This window comes from Dasypus novemcinctus, chromosome 12, assembly GCF_030445035.2.
Source record: "Dasypus novemcinctus isolate mDasNov1 chromosome 12, mDasNov1.1.hap2, whole genome shotgun sequence".
NCBI lineage: Eukaryota > Metazoa > Chordata > Mammalia > Cingulata > Dasypodidae > Dasypus > Dasypus novemcinctus.
This window is the reverse complement of record NC_080684.1, coordinates 77,286,166-77,307,497: the sequence shown is the minus strand read 5'-3', so window position 1 is coordinate 77,307,497 and position 21,332 is coordinate 77,286,166. Positions and strand designations below refer to the sequence as shown.

The window sequence follows — 21,332 nt, the reverse complement described above, 5'->3', positions numbered from 1 at the left end:
TTTCTTACAAATTAAGACTGCCATGGCTGTTCCTTGCTGACCTAATACTTTTCATTATGTATCCTCTATTATTATCATATGGCTGGGATCCAATAAAGCCTTTCCCTGAAATTGCCAGAAGAATCACAAAATTCATCTCAACCTGCAAAGTACTCATTAGGGTTTTTTTTGTTGTTGTTGTTTTGGTTGGTTTTTGCTTTTTTTAGGAAAAGTAAACTTTATTTCAGATTTATAAAATAAAAGAGCAAAGAAAAGGTAGCTTAACAAGTCATGGAAGCATCACTCCAAAAACTTCTGTCTGGACACATTTATCTCATATAATTCTAAAAGTAAACTCAATTGTTCTTCCAGGGTTTGGAAAACTACACAGATGAGCACAGATTGGTTAAATGATGTGCTCAAGGTCTCCTTGTTAATGGAGAAAATTAAGAAGAAAAAAATGCTTAAGCATATTCATAACTCATAAAACTAAACCCCATATTCTTTTTTTTTTTACCTTTACCATTGATATAGTATCTTCTTTGCTTTTGCTACAAAATATATTGCAGTATTATTGTTAACTATAGTCTATGGATTACATTAATTGCACTTTTCCCACGTATCACCATATTCTTAACACCTTGTACTTTAAGAACATTCTTATATTTATACTACCAACCACAATTCTCATCCACCACCAAAATAACTAGCTTATACAGTCCCTAGATTATCCTCCAGCTGTCTTTCAATTAACATTAACCTCCCTAGACCACCCCTTTCAGCCACAATCACATCCATAAATCAGCAGTGCTTGTTACACTCCTTACACGGTGCCACCATCAACTCCATCCATTACCACATATTTACAGTTGACCATGTTAACCATTCTACATACGTTTAGCATTAGCAACCCCTTCACAACCCACATTCCATCTCCTACTAACCTACACTCCATAGTCCAGCTCTGTAAATTTACTCATCGTGTTTGGTTCGTATCAGAGACCACACAACAGTCACCCCTTTGCGTCTGGCTTATTTCACTCACTGTAATATCCTCAAGGTTCCTCCATGTTGTCATGTGCTTCCCCAGTACATTTCTTCTTACAGCTGAGTAGAATTCCATCGTGTGTATATAACCACATTTTGTTAACCCCTTTATCAGTTGATGTGCATTTAGGTTGTTTCCATCTTTTAGCAATTGTGAATAATGCCACTATGAACATCAGTGTGCAAATACCAGTTCACATCCTTGCTTTCAGCTCTTCTGAATATATTCCTAGTAGGGGGATTGCTGGATCATACGGCGGTTCTATATTTAGCTTCCTGAGGAACGGCCAAATTGTCTTCTATAGAGGCTGCACCATTTTAAACTCCTCCCAACAGTGAAGCAGTGTTCCTATGTCTCCAAGTCCACATAGCACTTGTAGTTTTCTGGTTTTTTTAAACAATGGCCATTCTGTAAGGCATGAAATGGTATCTCATTGCAGTTTTGATATGAATTTCCCTTATAGCTAGTGATGTTGAACATCTTCATGTGCTTTTTGGCCATTTGTATTTCCTTTTTGGAAAAATGTCTATTCATGACTTGCCCATTTTAAAAATTGGCTTGCATGTCTTTTTGTCATTAAGTTGTGGTTCTACTTTTTATATTTAGGGCCTTGATCCCTCCCCCCCCCCCTTTTTTTTAGGAGGTACAGGGATTGAACCTGGAACTTCATAATTGGGAAAATGGGAAAAAAGTACTCAACCACTGAGCCACTGAGCTACACCCACTCCCCTCCTTGATCCATTTTGAGTTAATTTTTTAAATATAATTTTATTGATGCTTATCATTCATACATGAACATATATAAACAATAAATGCATAGTAAAAATTTCCAAAATTACAAAACAAACAAACATATCATCATACAAGGCTCCCACACATTTCCCCACCACCAACACCTTGAATTTTTGTGGAACATTTATTACAAATGATAAAAGAATGTCATCAAAATATTACTGCTGGGAAGTGGATGTGGTGCAACTGATAGACCGTCCGCCTACCATATGGGAGATCCAGGGTTCAAACCCAGGGCCTCCTGGCCCAGGTGGTGAGCTGGCTCATGCACGGTGCTGCTGTGAACGAGGAGTGCTGTACCATGCAGGGGTGTCCTCAGTGTAGGGGAGCTGCACGTGCAAGGAGCATGCCCTGAATTGAGCTGCCCTGTGCGGAAACAAAAGAAAAAGAGCACAGCCCACCCAGGAGTGGCACCACACACACAGAGCTGACGCAACAAGATGATGCAACAAAAAGAGACACAGATTCCTGGTGCTGCTGAGAATGCAAGTGGACACAGAAGAACACACAGTGAATGGACAGAGAGAGCAGACAATGGGGAAGGGGGGGAGTGGAGGAAGGGAAGAGAAATAAATAATAAAAAAATAAATTAAAACAACAGATAAAAAAATTACTGCTAACTATAGTTAATAGTTCATATTTGGTGTGTTTTTCCGACAAACCACCTAATTATTAACACTATGCACACAAATACAAATTGTGTATTTGTTGTAGTTCATGTGAGAACATTCTCATATTTGTACAGTTAATCACAGTCCATCATCCACTATGGAGTTCACTGTCTTATACAGTCCCATAACTTCTACAATCCATCCTAAGTATACACACAATGGCTCTCAGTTTTACCACAGAATTGTGCTGTCATCACATCAGTTAGTTTTAGAACATTTTCATATTCTAAGAAGAAAGGTCTCATATCCTTTGTATCCCCAACCCCCCATTATTGATCCTTTGCATTGAAAAAATATCTTCTTGCTTTTGCTGCAAAATATTACAATATTACTGTTAACTATAGGTCATAAGTTACATTGTTATAATTTTCTCATTTATCTCCATAATCTTAGCACTTTGTAAAAGAAAAGCATTCTTGTACTATTAACCACCAAAATCACTGTTATACATTCCCTAGATTATTCTCTAGTTTCCTTTTAATTGTCATTTACTTTCACAGACTGCCCCTTTCAACCACAATCACATTTGTAAATCAACAATGTTAGTTATAATCATTGTGATGTGTTACTCTCAACTCTATTCATTTCCACACTTTTACAATTAATGAGACTGCAAACTTTAAAAATCATCTTCCAGGAAACAGACTTGGCCTAGTGGTTAGGGTGTCCGTCTACCACATGGGAGGTCTGCGGTTCAAACCCCGGGCCTCCTTGACCCGTGTGGAGCTGGCACATGTGCAGTGCTGATGCACGCAAGGAGTGCCCTGCCACGTAAGGGTGTCCCCCGCTTGGGGTGTCCCCCGCGTAGGGGAGCCCCACGCGCAAGGAGTGCGCCCATGAGGAGAGCCGCCCAGCGTGAAAAGAAAGTGCAGCCTGCCCAGGAATGGTTCCGCCCACACTTCCCGTGCTGCTGACGACAACAGAAGCGGACAAAGAAACAAGACGCAGCAAAATAGACACTGAGAACAGACAACCCGGGGGGGGGAGGGGGAATTAAATAAATAAATAAATCTTTAAAAAAAAAATCACCTTCCATTCTCAACTCACCTTCCATTTCCTAGTAACCTATATTCTAGAGTTTACTTCCGTGAGTTTACTCAATGTATTTAGTTCATACTAGCAAGACCATATAATATTTGTCCTTTTGTATCTAGTTTATTTCACTCAACATAATATTCTATAGGTTCATCCATGTTGTCATATGAATCCTTATTTAATTTCTTCTTACAGCTGAATAGTATTCCATTGTGTGTATATACCATATTTTGTATCCATTCATCAGTTGATGGACACTTGGGTTGGTTCTATATTTTAGCAATTATGAATAATGATACTATGAACATCGCTGTGAAAATGTCATTTCGCATCTTTGCTCTCAATTCTTTGAATATATTCTTAGCATATGGCAGTTCTATACTCAGCTTCTTGGGGTACTGCCAAATTGTCTTCCACAGAGGCTGCACCATTCTACATTCTCATTTGCAGTTTTCTGTTTTTTTAATAATGGCCATTATGTAAGTTGTGAACTGGTGTCTCATTGTATTTTTGGTATGCACTTCCCTAATAGCTAGTTATGAATTGAGCATTTTTTCATGTATTTTTTTTTGCCATTTGTATTTCCTCTTTGGAAAAATGCCTGTTCAAGTCTTTTCCCCATTTTTAAATTGAGTTGCTTGTTTTTTTATCATTCAGTTGTATGGTCTCTTTATATAACATGGATATCAAACCCTTATCGGATATGCAGTTTCCAAATATTTTCTCCCCATGAGTAGGCTGCCTTTTCTACTTTCTTGGCAAAATCTTTTGAAGAACAAAACCGTTCAATTTTGAGGAAGTCCCATTTATCTATTTTTCCTTCTGTTGCTCATGCTTTGGATGAAAGATTTAAGAAACTGGAAATCAGATATAATTCAGTGGTTCTTCTAGGAGTTTTAAGGTTGTAGCTTTTATATTTCGGTCCTTTATCCATTTTGAGTTAATTTTTGTATAAGGTGTGAGATAGGGGTCCTCTTTTTTTCTTTTAGATATGGATATCTAGCTTTCCCAGCACCATTTGTTGAACAGGCTGTTCTCAACCAGTTGAGTGGGTTTGACAGCCTTACCAAAAATCACTTGACTGTAGATGTAAGGGTCTATTTCTGAGCACTCAGTTCAATTCCTTTGGTCAATCGGTGTATCTTTATGCCAATACCATGCTGTTTTTACCACTGTAGCTAAATAATATACTGTTTTTTTTTGGTTGATGATGTTTTAGTTACCAGGAATTGAACCCAGGACTTCGAATGTGGGAAGCTGGAATTCAACCACTGAGCCACATCAGCTCCCCTGAGCTGTTTTTTTCTTTTTTTCCCTCATTTTGTTTGCTTGTTGGTTTTTTTTTTTTTGAAACAAAAATAGGAGTTTATTGACACATGCCTTAGATGAGCCAGGTACCCTCATCTAAGGGTAGCTATGCCTTTAGGTGTTAGCTGGATCTAGGGGTTCAGATATGCTATCAGGGGTCTGTCTCTTTCTCCCCACTTTAACACTTTCTCTCCAATAGCAATCTTTTATTTTTTTATTTTAATTATTTTATTTTTTTAAATTAAAGTTAATAGCTCACAAGGAATGTTACATTAAAAAACATAAAAAAACAAAAAACATAAGAGGTTTTTTTTTTTAAGATTTATTTTATTTATTTCTCCCCCCCTCATTGTTTTGTGCTTGCTGTTTTCTTTTGTTGTTGTTGTTTTAAGAGGTACTGGGAACAGAACTCAGGATGTCCCACATGGAAAGCAGGTGCTCAACTGCTTGAGTCACATCCAGTCCCAAGGTATATGCTTTAAATTCAGGAAGTGAGAGTCCTCCATTTTATTCTTCTTCTTCTTCTTTTATTGTCTTTTTAAAAAAGATAAATAGATCACACAAAATGTTACATTAAAAAAGGTAAGAGGTTCCCATATATCCCGACCTGCTCTTCCCACATCAACACCCCCTTTCATCAGTAAGGCACATTCATTACATCTGGTGACTACAGCCTGGAGTGCTGCCACACCACATGGACCATAGTTTACATTGTAGTTCACACTCCCCCCAGTCCATCCAGTGAGTTATGGCAGGATATACAATGTCCTGCATCTGTCCCTGCAATATCATTCATGACAACTCCCAGTCCCCCAAATGCCCCATATCACACTTCTTCCTCCCTCTCCCTGTCCTTAGCAACTCCCATGGCCACCATTTCCACATCAATGATACAATTACTTCCATTGCTGGATCACAATAGTTCTATGGTAGAATACCAGCAAGTCCACTCCAATCTATATTTTATTCCTCCATCCTGTGGACCCTAGGGTGGCAATGTCCACTCCACCTCTAAATTGAGAGGGGGCTTAGATCTCATGTGGCTGATGGATGCAATTCTCCTGCTTGCAGTTGTAGACACTCTCGGTTCCCTGGTGTGGTTGTTGACCATTCTCACCTCCCAGTCAGCTGACCTGGGTAAGTCCAATGAGCCAGAGAGTAGGTGTTGCAACTCTGCTGAGGTTCAGGGTCCAGCTGGCACATGGACAGTCCAGAGATTCAAGTCTCCTGAGCATACACAAACCCCAGTGCTAACTACAGGTTCACTAACAGTGGCAGAAGAGGCATGTGTAGAGAGGTCACATCCGAGTCCAACTCCATCATATTCAGGAGCACAAATTCCAAAGTGGACCCACTGGCAAGGCACTGAACTCCAGAGCCATCTGTCATGATCATAGAACTTGTGTGTTTCCATAGCCCTCAGGAGCACCAGTACCTGAGGTTGTATCTACTTTGGCTTTCTCTGGGGTCCTGCTGAGACATGTATAAGCGTGAGCCCTGTGATGACCTCCCAACTCATTTTGAAGTCTCTTAGCCACATAAACTCATTTGTCTTTACCATTTCCCCCTTTTCAAGATCTTTTTCTAGTTGCATCAGCAGCTGGTGATGGTAGTAATCCCTTGGTGCCAGAGAGGCTCATCCCTGGGAGTCATGTCCCATGCTGGGGGAAAGTAATGCATTTACATGCTGAGTTTGGCTTAGAGAGTTGTTCTTTTTAAAGATATTTTATCTGTCCTCCTTTTAGGTATAATCTCTTTAATGACAGTGACCATGCCTGCTCAGTGCTAGCTTGTAATAAGCAGTTGATAAGAGTTATTAGATGATGTTCATAATAGCTTTATTCACATTTGCTAAAAGATGAAAACAACCCAAGTGTCTGTCAACTCATGAATGGATAAACAAGACGTGGCATATACAGATGATGGAATACTATTCAGCTGTAAGAATAAATGAAGTCAGGATGCATATGACAACATGGATGAACCTTGAGGACATCATATTGAGTTAAATAAGCCAAACACAAAAGAACATATATTATATGGTCTCACTAATATGAATTGAATGTGCTGAGTAAACTCATGGAGTTAAACTTTAGAAGACAGGTTAATAAGAGATAGAAGGTGGGTTGAGAAGGTGACACTTATACTTAATGTATGCAGAATTATAAATAAGGTTGATTGTAAATATGTGGAAATGGATAGAGTTGATGGCAATGCATTATAGTGAGTATAACTGTAGCAGTTTAATATTATTGATGAATTCCAAAAAGAAATATTGGATTATGCTTGTAATCTGATCTGTACCTGGGCATGATTCACTTAAGATTAGGGCATTGAGTTATGACTAGGGCATTATGATAAAAGGCATGGCAGGGAAACGGACTTTGGCCCAATGGTTAGGGCGTCCGTCTACCATATGGGAGGTCCGCGGTTCAAACCCCGGGCCTCCTTGACCCGTGTGGAACTGGCCATGTGCAGTGCTGATGCACGCAAGGAGTGCCGTGCCACGCAAGGGTGTCCCCCGCGTGGGGGAGCCCCACGCGCAAGGAGTGCACCCATGAGGAAAGCCGCCCAGGGTGAAAAGAAAGAGCAGCCTGCTCACAAATGGCGCCACCCACACTTCCCGTGCTGCTGACGACAACAGAAGCGGACAAAGAAACAAGACGCAGCAAACAGACACCAAGAACAGACAACCAGGGGAGGGGGGGAAATTAAATAAATAAATAAATCTTTAAAAAAAAAAAAAAAGGCATGGCAAAGAACAGAGTTGAGGGTTTTGATGTTGGAGTTTTGATGTTGGAGTTTGATGCTGAAGTCTTAAGCTGGAGCCCTGGAGAAAGAGGAAGAGCCATTCACCTGATAGTCTACAGCTGACCTTGTGGAAGAAACAGCGGAGCTGAGCCCAGAGGAGCCCAGAAAGCCTGAACCCTAGTAGATGTTAGCAGTCGTCTTGCTCCAACATGTGGAAATAGACTTTGGTGAGGGAAGTAACTTATGCTTTATGACCTGGTAACTGTAAGCTCCTACCCCAAACAAATACCCTTTATAACACCCAGCAGATTTCTGGTGTTTCGCATCAGCACCCCTTTGGCTGACTAATACAATAACTATCACTGCTAATGTCTAAAAGTGACAGTGTCTGAAAAGGGTAGTCTAGGAATGTAAATGTCAATTGAAAGAAAGCTAAAAGATAATCTAGGGACTGTATAACATAATTAATTTGGTGGTGAATGAGGATTGTGGTTAATAGTACAAATACAAGAAAGTTCTATGAACTTTAACAAATGTATGCCACTTATACAAGATGTTATGAATATGACGATACATGAGAAAAATACAACTAATGGAATTTATGGTCTGTAGTTATATAGTAATAGTGTAATATTTTTGCAGCAATAGCAAAGAAGGTACTACATCAACAAAGGTTCAGTAATGGGGGGAAGTAAAAGGGGTATGAGACCTTTCTTCTTAGAGCTATGAAAATGTTCTAAAATTGACTGATGTGATGAGAGCACAACTCTGTGGTGAAACTGAGAGCCTCTAAGTATGTACTTGGGATGGATTGTATAATTCATGGGCCCATATACCACAGTGAACTCCTGGTGGATGATAGACTGTGGTTAACAGTACAAATATGAGAATGTTCTCACATGAACTATAACAAATATACAATACTAATGCATGGTGTTAATAATTGGGTGGTTTGTGGGAAGAAATATACCAGATGTGAACTATGAACTATAGTTAGCAGTAATATTTTGATGATTTTTTTTATCATTTGTAACAAATATTCACAACAATACAAGGTGTTGGTGGTGGGGTGATTTATGAGAATCCTGTATTTTATCCATGCTTGTTTTGTAAATTCACAACTTCTTTAATAAAAAAAAAGAAGAGTATTGGATGGATGGATGAGTGGATGGAAGGATGGATGGATGAATGGATCTTAACATTCATCCTAGGCTCCTAAGAAACCATGTATATGATGGTGATGGTAGCACAACATTGTGATGTAATAAACACCACTGAATTATATATTTGAATGTGGTTAAAAGGGGAAATTTTAGGTTGTACAGATGTGATTAGAATAAAAATAAAACAAAACATAATGCTGTACAATACAAACATTGAACCTTAATGTAAATTATGGGCCATAGTTAATAGTACAATTATAATAATATTCTTTCATCAATTTTAACAAAGTTACCACACAAATTCAAAGTGTTAATAATAATGGGTGGGATATGTGGGAACTCTGCATTTTCTGCATGATTTTTCTGTAAATTTACAGGTTCTCTAATAAAAAAATTATTAAAAAAAGAGAAAACCAGAAGGAAAAAAAAAAAGCCGTGTATATTCTTCACTGAAACTTCATTGGTTGAAATATACACTAGTGAGCCCCCATTGTGTGCCAGACACATGGTAGACTTCGGGATTAGAGATGAAGAAGATAACACCTTTGCCCCTTCTGCTCAGGGAGATCACACACAGACTTCTAAAGAAACAATGCCTCTCTCTGGGAGGTGTACAGGAGACTGTGGCTCTCTGTGCTTAACTGAGGTGGGGAGGGGGGTGAAACTTGAACTGAATCTTGAAGAGATTGCCAGGTCCAGGGAAGGCATTTCAGGCAGGGGCAGAGGGAACAGAGTGGGCAAATGTGCAGAGATATGAAAGTGTAGCACCATGAAAAATGTGGCTGGTCTTTGTCACTTGTTCCCTTGGAAGGTAACCTCTGAATCTTTAGGATTAACTGTCATAGGAATGTCTTTTGTTATTCTTGGTGGGCTCAGGACATAATGTGATAGTTCTTATGCTAATGAGATGGCAGGGTGGGACCAGACACACCTGCAGGGACTGGCCGCACCAGAAACACTAACTGTGTGATTCGGGGATTGGGGCTTTGAGCCATGTCACATCAGCCCACACCAGCCTACACCAGCCCTCCTCTGGGAGGAGAGAGGGCTGCAAATTTTCAACCAGGGGGGTATTGATCCTACCAGTCATACCTAGGTGAGAAGCATCATATATATTGGGACACTCAAAGCTCTAATGAGTTCCATGAAAAGATACATCTTTGCATGGAGGGTAATGCAGTCTGACATCATGTGGAGAGGACACAAAAGCTTGCATTTGAGACCCTCCCTTTGTATCTCTTCTTTTGGATTCTTCTTACTGGTATCCTTTTTATGTAATAAAGCTATAACTATTAGTATAGCACTTTCTTTTTTATTTTATTTTTAAAGATTTATTTTATTTATCTTTCCCCACCCCCTGGTTGTTTGCACTTGCTCTGTCTATTCATCTTTTTGGTTTTTTTTGGAGTCACTGAACTGGGATCTCTGAAATGCAAGGGAAGTACCTAATCACTTAAGTCACTTCTGTTCCCTGCTTTGTTTTATTTTTCATTGTTTTTCCTCTGTGTCTCTTGGTGCATCGGCTTGCCATTCCTGCCTGTCCCACTAGCTTGCTGTCTTGCTTGTCCTTTTTAGGAGGCATCAGGAACCTCTATTCCCTGCTTTGTTGTGTTTCTCATTATGTTCTTTCTCTTGTGTCCCTTGTTGTGTCATCTTTTTGTGTCAGCTTGCCGCACCTGCCCATCACACCAGCTTGCTGTCTTCTTTAGGAGGCACCAGGAACCAAACCACATGCCTCCTGTGTGGTAGGCTGGAGCCCAATTGCTTGAGCCACATCTGCTTCCCAATATAGCACTTTCAGTGAGTTCTGTGAGCTCTAGCAAATTATTGAGCCTGAGGGGGTGATAGAAACCGCCATATGTGTAGCCATTTGTTTGGAAGTGTAAGTGGGCTGGACTGCTGATCTTGCAACTGACACTTGAAGGACAATCTCACAGAAGATTGCCCTTAAACTGTGACTGTGGAGTGTGGCCTAACTTCAGGTAGTGTCAGAATTGAATCGTGTTACTGTGGTATTTGCAGTTGGTGACAAAAGTTATAAAAATTAATAGAAATTTTTGATGATTTCTTAGGAAGTCCAGGAAAAACCAAGAATAGTATTTTGGTAGGACTGGAACAGAGAGAAGTGAAAGAGATGGGCTGGAAAGTGAGGCAGGAGACAGATGTTGATCCACCTCATCGGCAAATATCCCCTTTCATTCCAGAAATCTGATGAGCATTATCAGAGAGTATCTAAAGGTTGACAAAGCTGGATTATTAAGGACATTGAAGTAGTTAAATATGTTGTTGCCTAGAAATTTTCTTTGTCACAAAATCATCTTTTTTTTTTTTTTTTCCCTAGCTGTTGCTTTGTTTTTACCCTGGGGTATCAGATTCCATGTCCTCCTCTGACTGAGAACCACACGGCCATCCTCTGCAACCGGCACATGTAAAGTCTCTCAGTGGTCTGGTTTGTCCAGCTTCAAGTATGCTAATCCCAGATTCAAATAGACTCTGCCCCACACAGCTGCGCCTCACTGCCGCAAACCTGCTCTGCTGGTTTATGCTTGCTTCCTCCAGAAAGGAGTAACATTTAGGCAGGGTTTGGAGGGGGATGATGGGATCAGTGCTCTATATGTCTTGGGTTTCTGTATAGATAGAAATGAGACCTACATTAAGTTGCTTTGTACTTTATAATTCACAAAGGGAAGAGCCTAAATGTATTTTATTTCCTTGGGAACTGCCAAAGTTAATTGTGGCCCAGTATTTACAAATAATTTAAATTTTTCCAGTTCTAAAAGAAGTATAATTTTAAAAATTATCATTGTTATTTCATTTTCTTATTAATTGTATTTAGTTATTTTGTTGCATTCATTTCCTTAAGAAGTTTTGGATCACAGAACAGTTACAACTATAACAGGGGAGGGCCACTGCTGCAGGGTGTCAGAGATGGGGGATACATGGGAGGCGAGTCACCTGGACATACATATAAGACATATAAATGTGTTCAAATATTCATGGGGTATTGTCACAGTGGGTGGAGATTTACACAATAACCGAAAGAATATCAAATTCCTATCCTGAGGAGCTCTGTCACATTCTCTAATGAAATAGCAAGAATTCTCCAAGTACAGGGACAATGACTAGTGAGGGAAGATGGTCCACTGACAGGTCCTTGATATTGATGACTATGCTTATGATCCTTTGCTCTTGAAACTGAAACTTAGCCTAGTGCCTTGCCTAAGAGTTACCTACTGGGAACCTCTAATGCTCAAATGTGGCCTTGCTCTAAGCCAAACTCAGCAGATAAATGCAATTACCTTTCCCCCAGTGTGGGCCATGACTCCCAGGAATGAGCCTTCCTGGCACTGAGGGATTACTACCAAGCACCAGCTAGCAATACAACTGGAGAAATACCTTGACCATAATGGCGAAAATGTAAAGACAAATGAGTTTATATGGCTAAGAGACTTCAATGTGAGTCAGGGGGTCATTCCAAAGGTTCCAAAGAGGTTACTCACAAGTTATACAGAGGTTACAGAGGTTACACAGAGGTTATTGAGCAGGATCTCATTGACTGCCACAGCCAATATTGCCTCAAATGGCAGTGCTCCTGGGGGCTCTGGAGACATCCAGACACTATAGGCAGAGCAGATAGCTCAGGAGTTTGGTGCCTTGCCAGTAAGCCCTACTTGGAATTTTGTCCCCAGTGTGACAGAGTTGGACTCAGTTGTGGTTTCCTTACTGGCTCTTCTGACCCTTCTATTTGAACCTGTAATTAGTACTAGAATTGATAGGTGTACATTTGAGAGCCTTAAATCTTTGGGCTGTCCTTGTACCAGCTGGGCTCTGAATCTCAATGGAGTTGAAACACCTACTCTCCAGTCCATTGGACTCACCCAGGACAACTAACAAGGAGATGATGATGGACAATGACCATCCCAGGGAACCGAGTGAGTTTGCATCCACAAGCAAGAGAGTCCTATCCATCTGCCCTATGGGACAGAAGCCCCCTCTCAATTAGAGGTTGAGTGGATCCCAGAATCCTCAGGATTGGGGAATGAGCTATGGACTAAAGTTGATTTAGGGAAGCTGACTTGGCCCAGTGGTTAGGGAGTCTGTCTACCACATGGGAGGTCCGCGGTTCAAACCCTGGGCCTCCTTGACCCGTGTGGAGCTGGCCCATGCACAGTGCTGATGCGCGCAAGGGGTGCCCTGCCACGCAGGGGTGTCCCTCGGGTAGGGGAGCCCCATGCGCAAGGAATGCGCCCCATAAGGAGAGCTGCCCAGTGAAGAAGAAAGTACAGGCTGCCTAAGAATGGCGCCACCCACACGGAAAGCTGACATCAACAAAGATGATGCAACGAAAGAAACACAGATTCCTGTGCCACTGACAACAAGTGGATAAAGAAGAAGCCGCAGCAAATAGACACAGAGAACAGACACCTGGGGCGAGGGTGGAGGAAGGGGAGAGAAATAAAATAAATAAATCTTAAAAAAAAAAAAAGTAGATTTATTGGCATTCTATTATAGACTTACTGTGACACTAGCAATGTAAGAACTTATATCATTGATGTGGAGGCAGTGGCCACTGGAGGTTCAGAGGACAGGGCGAGGGAAAAATAGGTGTATTATGGGGGCATCTTTGAGATTTGGGAATTGTCCTGAATGACATTGCAAAGACAGATACAGGCCATTATATATCTTGCCATAACCTACAAAATTGTGTGGGAGAGAGTGTAAACTACAATGTAAACTATAATCCATGCTTAGTGCAATGCTTTAAAATGGGTTCATCAATTGTAGTAATGAATGTACCACATCAATGAAGGATATTGTTAATATGAGAAAATGGGAGGTGTAGGGAGTGGGATTTATAGGAATTCCCTTTATTTTTTATGTAACATTTATGTAATCTAAGTATCTTTAAAAAAAAATTTAAAAAATAAAATAAAAAGTTTTAAAGTATACCCCCTGCATAAAATATGGAAATTAAAGAAAGCACAAACAATAAAATTCAGGTTATATTAAATCAACCACTTAGAGAGACCCATTGTTTATAGTTTGGAGTATTTCTTTCTAGTCTGTTTTCTTTTTTTAAAAGTTTATTTATTTATTTATTGTTTATTTCTCTCCCCTCCCCCCCTCCGGTTGTCTGCTCTCTGGGTACACCCACTGTGCACTCCTCTGTGACCGCTGCCATCCCTATCAGCAGCACCAGGAGTCCGTGTCTCTCCCTGCTGCACCATCTTGCTGCGTCAGCTCTCCACGTGCGCTGCACCACTCCTGGGCAGGCTGCACTCTCTTTTGTGCTGGACGGCTCTCCTTACGGGGCGCATCCCCCCCCCCCCGTGCATGGGGCTCCCCTACGCAGGGGACACCCCTACGTGGCAGGGCACTCCTTGCGCGCATCAGCACTGCACATGGGCCAGCTCCACACGGGTCAAGGAGGCCCGGGGTTTGAATCGCGGACCTCCCATGTGGTAGACGGACGCCCCATCCATTTGGGCAAGTCCGCTTCCCTCTAGTCTGTTTTCTATGGACACACACACAATTCATGTACTTAGCACCCACCATAGTGTATGAAATATCTACATACTTAATAAACGTTTGGTGAAAAAATGAATAAAAGAATGTAATTTTTATTTTTACACATTTAGAGTTATGCATATAAGAAATGTTTAAAAATTTTACTCAATTTATTATTAGTATTTTCCATTGTTATTAAATAAATTTTTAAAAACTTTCTTATGGATACATGGAATAATGGTGACCTGAACATCCAGTTCATAAACCTGTGTTTGCATCTCTGATGATTTCCTTAAGTTTAGATTCCTTGGCATGGAATTAATAAGTGAGTGAGTATAAACTATTTAAGATTCCTGATATCATTCAATGTTTATGAACTCTCGAAAGTGAAGTGCTACTTGGCAAGGAACTTGAGCAAGCCTGAGAGCTCCCCTGCAGCCTGCAGGCAACCACTTCCGTGTCTGCTGGGGGACCCTCTTTGATGGGACTTGGCTCCATTAACCACCCAGACCTCAGGCTAACCATCCTTCCTTCTGTGTCCTTCTAAAGGCAGGACATACTGCATTAAGCTCTAGCTCAGCGCCTCTTGTCCTCCACAAAGGCTCAGAGGAGAGAGCTTATCTCTGCATTGCATTCCATTCAATTTTCACTTAAGCATTGTCTTCAGTATTTTTCTATTTTCTCCAACCCTACCTATTCTAAACAAATTCTGTGTCACAAAGCTATTTTTTTTCATACTGTGTATAGTTTAAGGGATTGCAGTTTAAATGGGTGGATTCGTGCTCTCTCTAAACGTAATTTGTACCAAAAACTACCATTTGCCTCGTATAGACTCGTATTCTCTATCTTCAGTGAGACCATTTCAATTATATTCATCAAACATACGTATGTTCTGTGCCCTAGAAGTGATTTTTTTTTTCTCAAATGGCTAAAACCTTGTCTAACAGAATTCAGATACTTTATTCAAATGTTACTTCCCTGGAAACCTTTCCTGACCATCCTATTTACATTTGCAACACCCCTCTTTTCCTGCTTAATTCTTTCCATAGAAGTTATCACCATTTTATCTACTTTGTAGTCTTCCTATTTGTCCTGTTAATTGTTTCTCTCACTGCTCTAGACAGTCATTCATTCATTCAGTAAATAGTTAATGAACACCTCCAGATGCCTAGAATGGCCCTAAGCGTGGGGGTGGGGAACTACCAAAAAGCATGACACTGCTTTCCAGAAGCTTACAATTGAATTAGAAGCATAAAATAGTTAAGCAAAGCTATAAAGCAGGGTATAATTTTTAAATAGTAAAAGAAGTGGAGCTGGATTAAGTAACTGTGCTCCAGAGGATGTGAAGAAAACAGACTATTTGAAGTAAGGATATAAACTGCTGAGTAGATGAGGTTTAAAGGCAGGTTGGAACTAGATGGAGGAATTTAAGGTTGAAACGCTTGGCTCATCTTGTAAGCAGGGCAGAATTTTTGAGCAACAGAATGGAATGAGGGTATAATGGTAGCCTGGTGGAGCTCTAAGTGCCATTTGCAGACAGAACAAGTAAACCATCAAGGAATTCAAACCATTTGGTACCTGTTATTTGCAACCACTTAAAAAGTATTTGATTCATTCCATCAGCTGGCAATAGAAAATGGAAAGTAGTGTAGCAGAGAAAAACATTCATCTGGTCATGAGACTACAATTCTTAACAGAGGACTTCATCTCCAGAGAACAGATATGCTGAGCAAGAAATAACCCCTGCTCCCTGCCCCCCCCCCCAAGGATAGAGATTACTATGAGCATTCAAGAAGAGAGCGTTCTTATGATAGCGGTGTGGAAACACGAAGGAAGGATGCAGAAAATCGCAGAGAAAGAGAAAGAGATATGGACCGAAAAAGATCACGGAAATCCCCTTCTCCTGGGGAAGCAGCCCAGAACCATCAGTAACCCAGAGTTCCTCTGCACAGGATGAACCTACTGCAAAGAAGGAAGGAAGATGAGCTGGATCCTCTCTTCACTCGCACTGCTGGGGCACATATTACACCTGCAAAGCTCAGAGTAGTGGATGCAAGAACAGAGTACAGAGAAAAACTGTTTAGGGGAGCTGACATGGCTTAAGCGGTTGAGCACCTGATTCCCACATGGGAGGTACCGGGTTCAATTTCCAGTGCACCCTAAAAACAAACAAGCAAACAAACAAATAAAAAAACAACTCAGGGGAGTCCATATGGCTCAGTGCCAGCTTCCCCCACATGAGACTGCAGATTCAATCTCCATCTTGATACCTAACAAACAAACAAGCAGAGCGTAGTGTACCAGAGGATGACCTGGGAGGTCTTAAAGAACTCAGTCAGTGGTCTTATCAACAAAGTCAGCATTTCTAATACAGGTATTATTCAAGAGCTTCTTCAAGAAAATATAGTTAGAGGAAGAGGACTACTGTCCAGATCTGTTTGGTAAGCATAGTTTTCTCCAGTCTTCACCCATGTTTATGCAGTACCAGTGGCAATTATCAACACAAAATGTCCACAAATCAGAGAATTAATCCTCAGAAGGTTAATTCTTAATTTTTGCGAAGGTTATCGAAGAAATGATAACTATCTTTGTTTGACTTCAAAATTTGTAGCACATCTTATTAACCAAAATGTGGCATATGACGTTTTATGCTTAGAGATGCTCACTTTGCTCCTGGAAAGGCCAATAGATGATAGTGTTGAAGTAGGTATTGGGGTTTTTTGTTTTTTTTTTGTGGGGTTCTTTTGGGTGTTGGTTTTTTTTGTCTTGTTTTGTTTTGTTTTTTTTGAGGAGATACTGGGGCTTGAACCCAGGACTTCATACATGGAAAGCAGGAGCTCAACCATTGAACTATACCCACTCCCCGGCTATTGGTTTTCTAAAGGAATATGTTCTCAAATTAACAGAAGTGTCACCAAGAGGGTTTAATGCTATATTTTAATGCCTTTGAAGCATTGGCCATGAGTCCAAAATTGACAAAAGAGTGTAGTGTATGATTGAAGTGATGTTTGCAGTATGTAAGGATGGATTCAAAGACCACTCTGTATGGGAAGTGGATGTGGCTCAGCTGATAGAGTATCTGGCTACCATATGGAGGGTTCAGGGTTCTATCCCCAGGGTCTCCTGACCTGTGTGGGAAGCTGGCCCACGCGCTGTGCTGCTGAGCAAAAGGGGTGTTACCCCATGTGCAAGGAGTATGCCCTGCAAGGAGAGCTGCCCTGCATGAAAAAAGCACAGCCCACCCAGGAGTGGTGTCGCACACATGGAGAGCTGACACAACAAGATGATGCAACAAAAAAGAGGCACAGTTTCCCAGTGCTGCCAGATAATGCAAACAGACGCAGAAAAACACACAGTGAATGGACACAGAGAACAGACAACAGGGGGAAGGGGAGAGAAATAAAACAAACAAAAAACAAAGACCACTCTGTTATGTTAGAGGGACTTGACCTAGTGGAAGAAGATGATCAGTTTACCCATATGCTCTTTCTGGAAGAAGATTATAATTCAGAAGATGTTCTTAATGTTTTTAAGATGTATCTAATTTTGTGGAGAATGAAAAGAAGTAAAAGCCATTAAGAAAGAAATTCTTGGGAAATGGACTTGACTCATATGGATAGAGCATCCGCCCACAACATGGGAGGTCCACAGTTCAAACCTGGGGCCTCCTTGACCCATGTGGAGCTGGCCCTTCCATGCACAGTGCTCATGCACGCAAGGAGTGTCTTGGAACCCCACGCCCAAGAAATGCACCCCGTAAGGAGAGCAGCCCAGAGCAAAAGTCCAGCCTGCCCAGGAGAGGCACCGCACACACGGAGAGCTGACGCAGCAAGATGATGCAACAACAATAAAAAAGAGACACAGATTCCTGGTGCCACTGACAAGAATGCAAGTGGACACAGAAGAACACACAGTGAATGGACACAGAGAACAGACAACTGGGGCAGGGAGGGGGAGGGGAGAGAAATAAATAGTAAAAAAAGAAAGAAAATCTTGGTGAAGGAGATAGTGACTTAAACACAGACCAGGATGTTGGAAGTAGTGACGCAGAGGAAGCAGAGGAGGTTGAGGAGGGAGAAGAAGATGAAGAAGGGAAAAAAGTAACTATGCATGACAAAACAGAAATTAATCTGTTCTCATTTCATCACACAATTTATCTTGCTATTCAGTCAAGATTTTGAATGACATGCTCACTAACTGCTGAAAACTGAGTTTCCTGAGAGTCGAACAAAAAAACTCTGCAACATGATACTTGGTGGCTGTGCCCAACAAAGAACGTATGAGAAATTTTTTGGCTTATTGGCAGGGAGTTTTCATGCGCTAAAAAAAAAGAATACATGGAATCTTTTGAAAGTATATTCAAAGAACAGTATGATACCATCTATCACCTGGAAACAAATTGAGAAATGTTGCTGAGATATTTGCTCACCTTTTACAAACTGATTCACTTCCGTGGAGTGTTCTTGAATGTATAAAGCTGAGTGAAGAAACCACTACATCATCTAATAGAATTTGTCATAAGTGTTGGAGATTTGGGCCCGAAGGGTATCGGGAATGAAAGAAAGAGAAAAAGGAGAGTGAAGGAAAGAGAAAGAAAGAACGAGAGAGGTGGGATCAGGGGGTCTGCGAGTAGAGACTCATCAGACAGTTATTGTTCACCAGGGGCTTTATGTATACCCCAGTCTACGTGGGGACAAGCATGCAGTTAACGATTAGCATTACTAAGGAACTCAAAATATCTTATCTCAAGATACAGAATCTAAGTGTTCTATTTACTACAAAGGGTCTGTGCTCATCTTTTCTTTTAGCCTTTAACAGCTTCATCCTGTTTGCCGGGAAACTCTGAATTACCGCATTCCTTAGGGTGCAAGCATAGCCGTGGAAACAGCACGTCTCTCCTTGCAAGACCACTGTGCCTCAGTTTCCAACAATAATTTTTTTCAGAAACTGTGTGATTACATGGGTCTTCTAAACTTAATGCAAGATTAAAAGATGAAACCCTATAGTCATTCTTTGAAGGATTATTATCCCACAATAATCCAGGAAATACTCGATTTTCCATCAGCTTCTTTAGATCTATAGGTCTTGAAGGTTTAGTAAATGAATTGCATGAACATTTCAAAAATACACCAGGGGAGTGGGTATAGCTCAATAGCTGAGTGCCTTCTTCCCATGTACAAGGTCATGGGTTCAATTCCCAGTATCTCCTAAAAAAAATTCACCAAGGTCATTGAGATTGAGAAACCAGATGTTGAGGAGATAAATCCTCTCTCTCCTCCTCCTCTTCCACATTGTCCTTTTTAGAGTCTTATTCTTCTGATTCTGAGTCTTACAGCAGTGACTGCAGTCTTCCAGTGAGGACAGCAATTCTTCATCTACCAGTAGTCATAGTTCTGCCACAGCTAAAGAGATAAGAGAAAAGGCACAAGGAAAAGCCAGAAGTAAAGAAGCAGATAAAGTGATCAGGAAACAACAAACAAATGATAGATAACAAGAAGAAAGAAGCCCAGCATAAAGGCACCAGGGAACAAGGAGTGAGAGAGAAAGATGGTCAGAAAAACACAGATATCCAAACTGGAGAGCTCCCACAGCAAAAGACACTTCAAACAGAAGGATGCTGTCTGAACGAAAGAGTTATAGGAGGGTTGTCCGTGGCAGAGATGAAGAAATGTCATGATTTTGAAAGTAAGCATGATGATCCCAAAAAGAAGAGAGGAGAGAGGAGAAATTCTTTTTCTGAAAATGAGAAGTACAGGCACCAAAATAAGGACCGTGAAAATTTCAGAAGAAAAGGTCGATCAAAGTCAATGGAAGAAAACAGAAAACATTCAGGCTCTAGAAGTGATGAAGTTAGGTATTCAGAATGGTGCTGAGAGGTGATGGAAAAATTTGCAGATCCTCTGATCAGTCAGAAAATCTAAGAAAAATCAAGATTGGTGAAGGGAAGTATCCTCAATAAAGCAAAAATAACCCTATAAAATAACATAAACTGAACATACCTTACATTCAGCCAAAATGAAGTGTTTTTTACACTGATTAACAAACTTTCTAGAGAATTATTGTATAAAGTACTGGTTTGAATTTGGAATTTTTAAAATGTTTTCATTTCAACATATTTTATTTTATTTTTTTTAAAGATTTATTTTTTATTCATTTCTTTCCCCTTCCCTGCCCATTTGTCTGCTCTCTGTGTCCATTCGCTGTGTGTTCTTTTGTGACCACTTCTATCCTTATCAGCGGCATCAGGAATCTGTGTTTCTTTTGGTTGCGTCATCTTGTTGTGTCAGCTCTCCGTGTGTGTGGCGCCATTCTTGGGCAGGCAGCACTTCCTTTCGAACTGGGTGGCTCTCCTTATGGGGCACACTCCTTGCGCGTGGGGCTTCCCTATGAGGGGGACACCCCTGTGTGGCATGCATCAACACTGCGCATGGGCCAGCTCCACACGGGTCAAGGAGGCCCGGGGTTTGAACCGAGGACCTACCATGTGGTAGGTGGATGCCCTATCCATTGGGCCAGATCTGCTTCCCCTCAACATATTTTATAATCGATACATCTCAAGTCCCTCGACATAAACTTATTTGAAGAGAACAGATTCACCAGAAAGGGATTTAAGTCTTTCTTATATTTTTTGAAAAATATAATCAAATGTTAAAAAAGAAAGAAAGAAAGAAAGAAAGAAAGAAAGAAAGAAAGAAAGGAAGAAAGAAAGAGTGAGAGTGGAATGATAAAAATGGCTTATAAATGTTAGTCTGGTGGGCACAGAGTGAATATGACAGGAGATGGTGATAGTCAGGATAGGTGAGAGGAAACTGTGTCCAGAAAGGTTAATTGGGCCTGGAAAGGTTAATTGTGGATTAAAAGATGAGAAATTAGAAGGAACAGAAGAATGGCGAATGACCTGGTGAGACCTAGCTAAAGAACACTGAGTCAAACGCATTAGCCATGCATGGGGCAATTCTCAAAATAAAATGGTGACAGCAAAAGCTATTAAAGACCTCATTTATAGACTGTACAAGACTCAGGTTGGCTGCCTGAATGCGGGGGGAGGGGGTGGGGGGAGTACCTAAAACACAGGAT

The 21,332-nt window shown here is 40.8% G+C and overlaps 1 pseudogene; it reads left to right on the top strand.

The window, feature by feature from the left end:
* Positions 1-9,523: 9,523 nt before the first annotated feature.
* Positions 9,524-20,195, top strand: LOC101414966 (pre-mRNA-splicing factor CWC22 homolog; annotated as a pseudogene).
* The last annotated feature ends 1,137 nt before the right edge of the window (positions 20,196-21,332 follow it).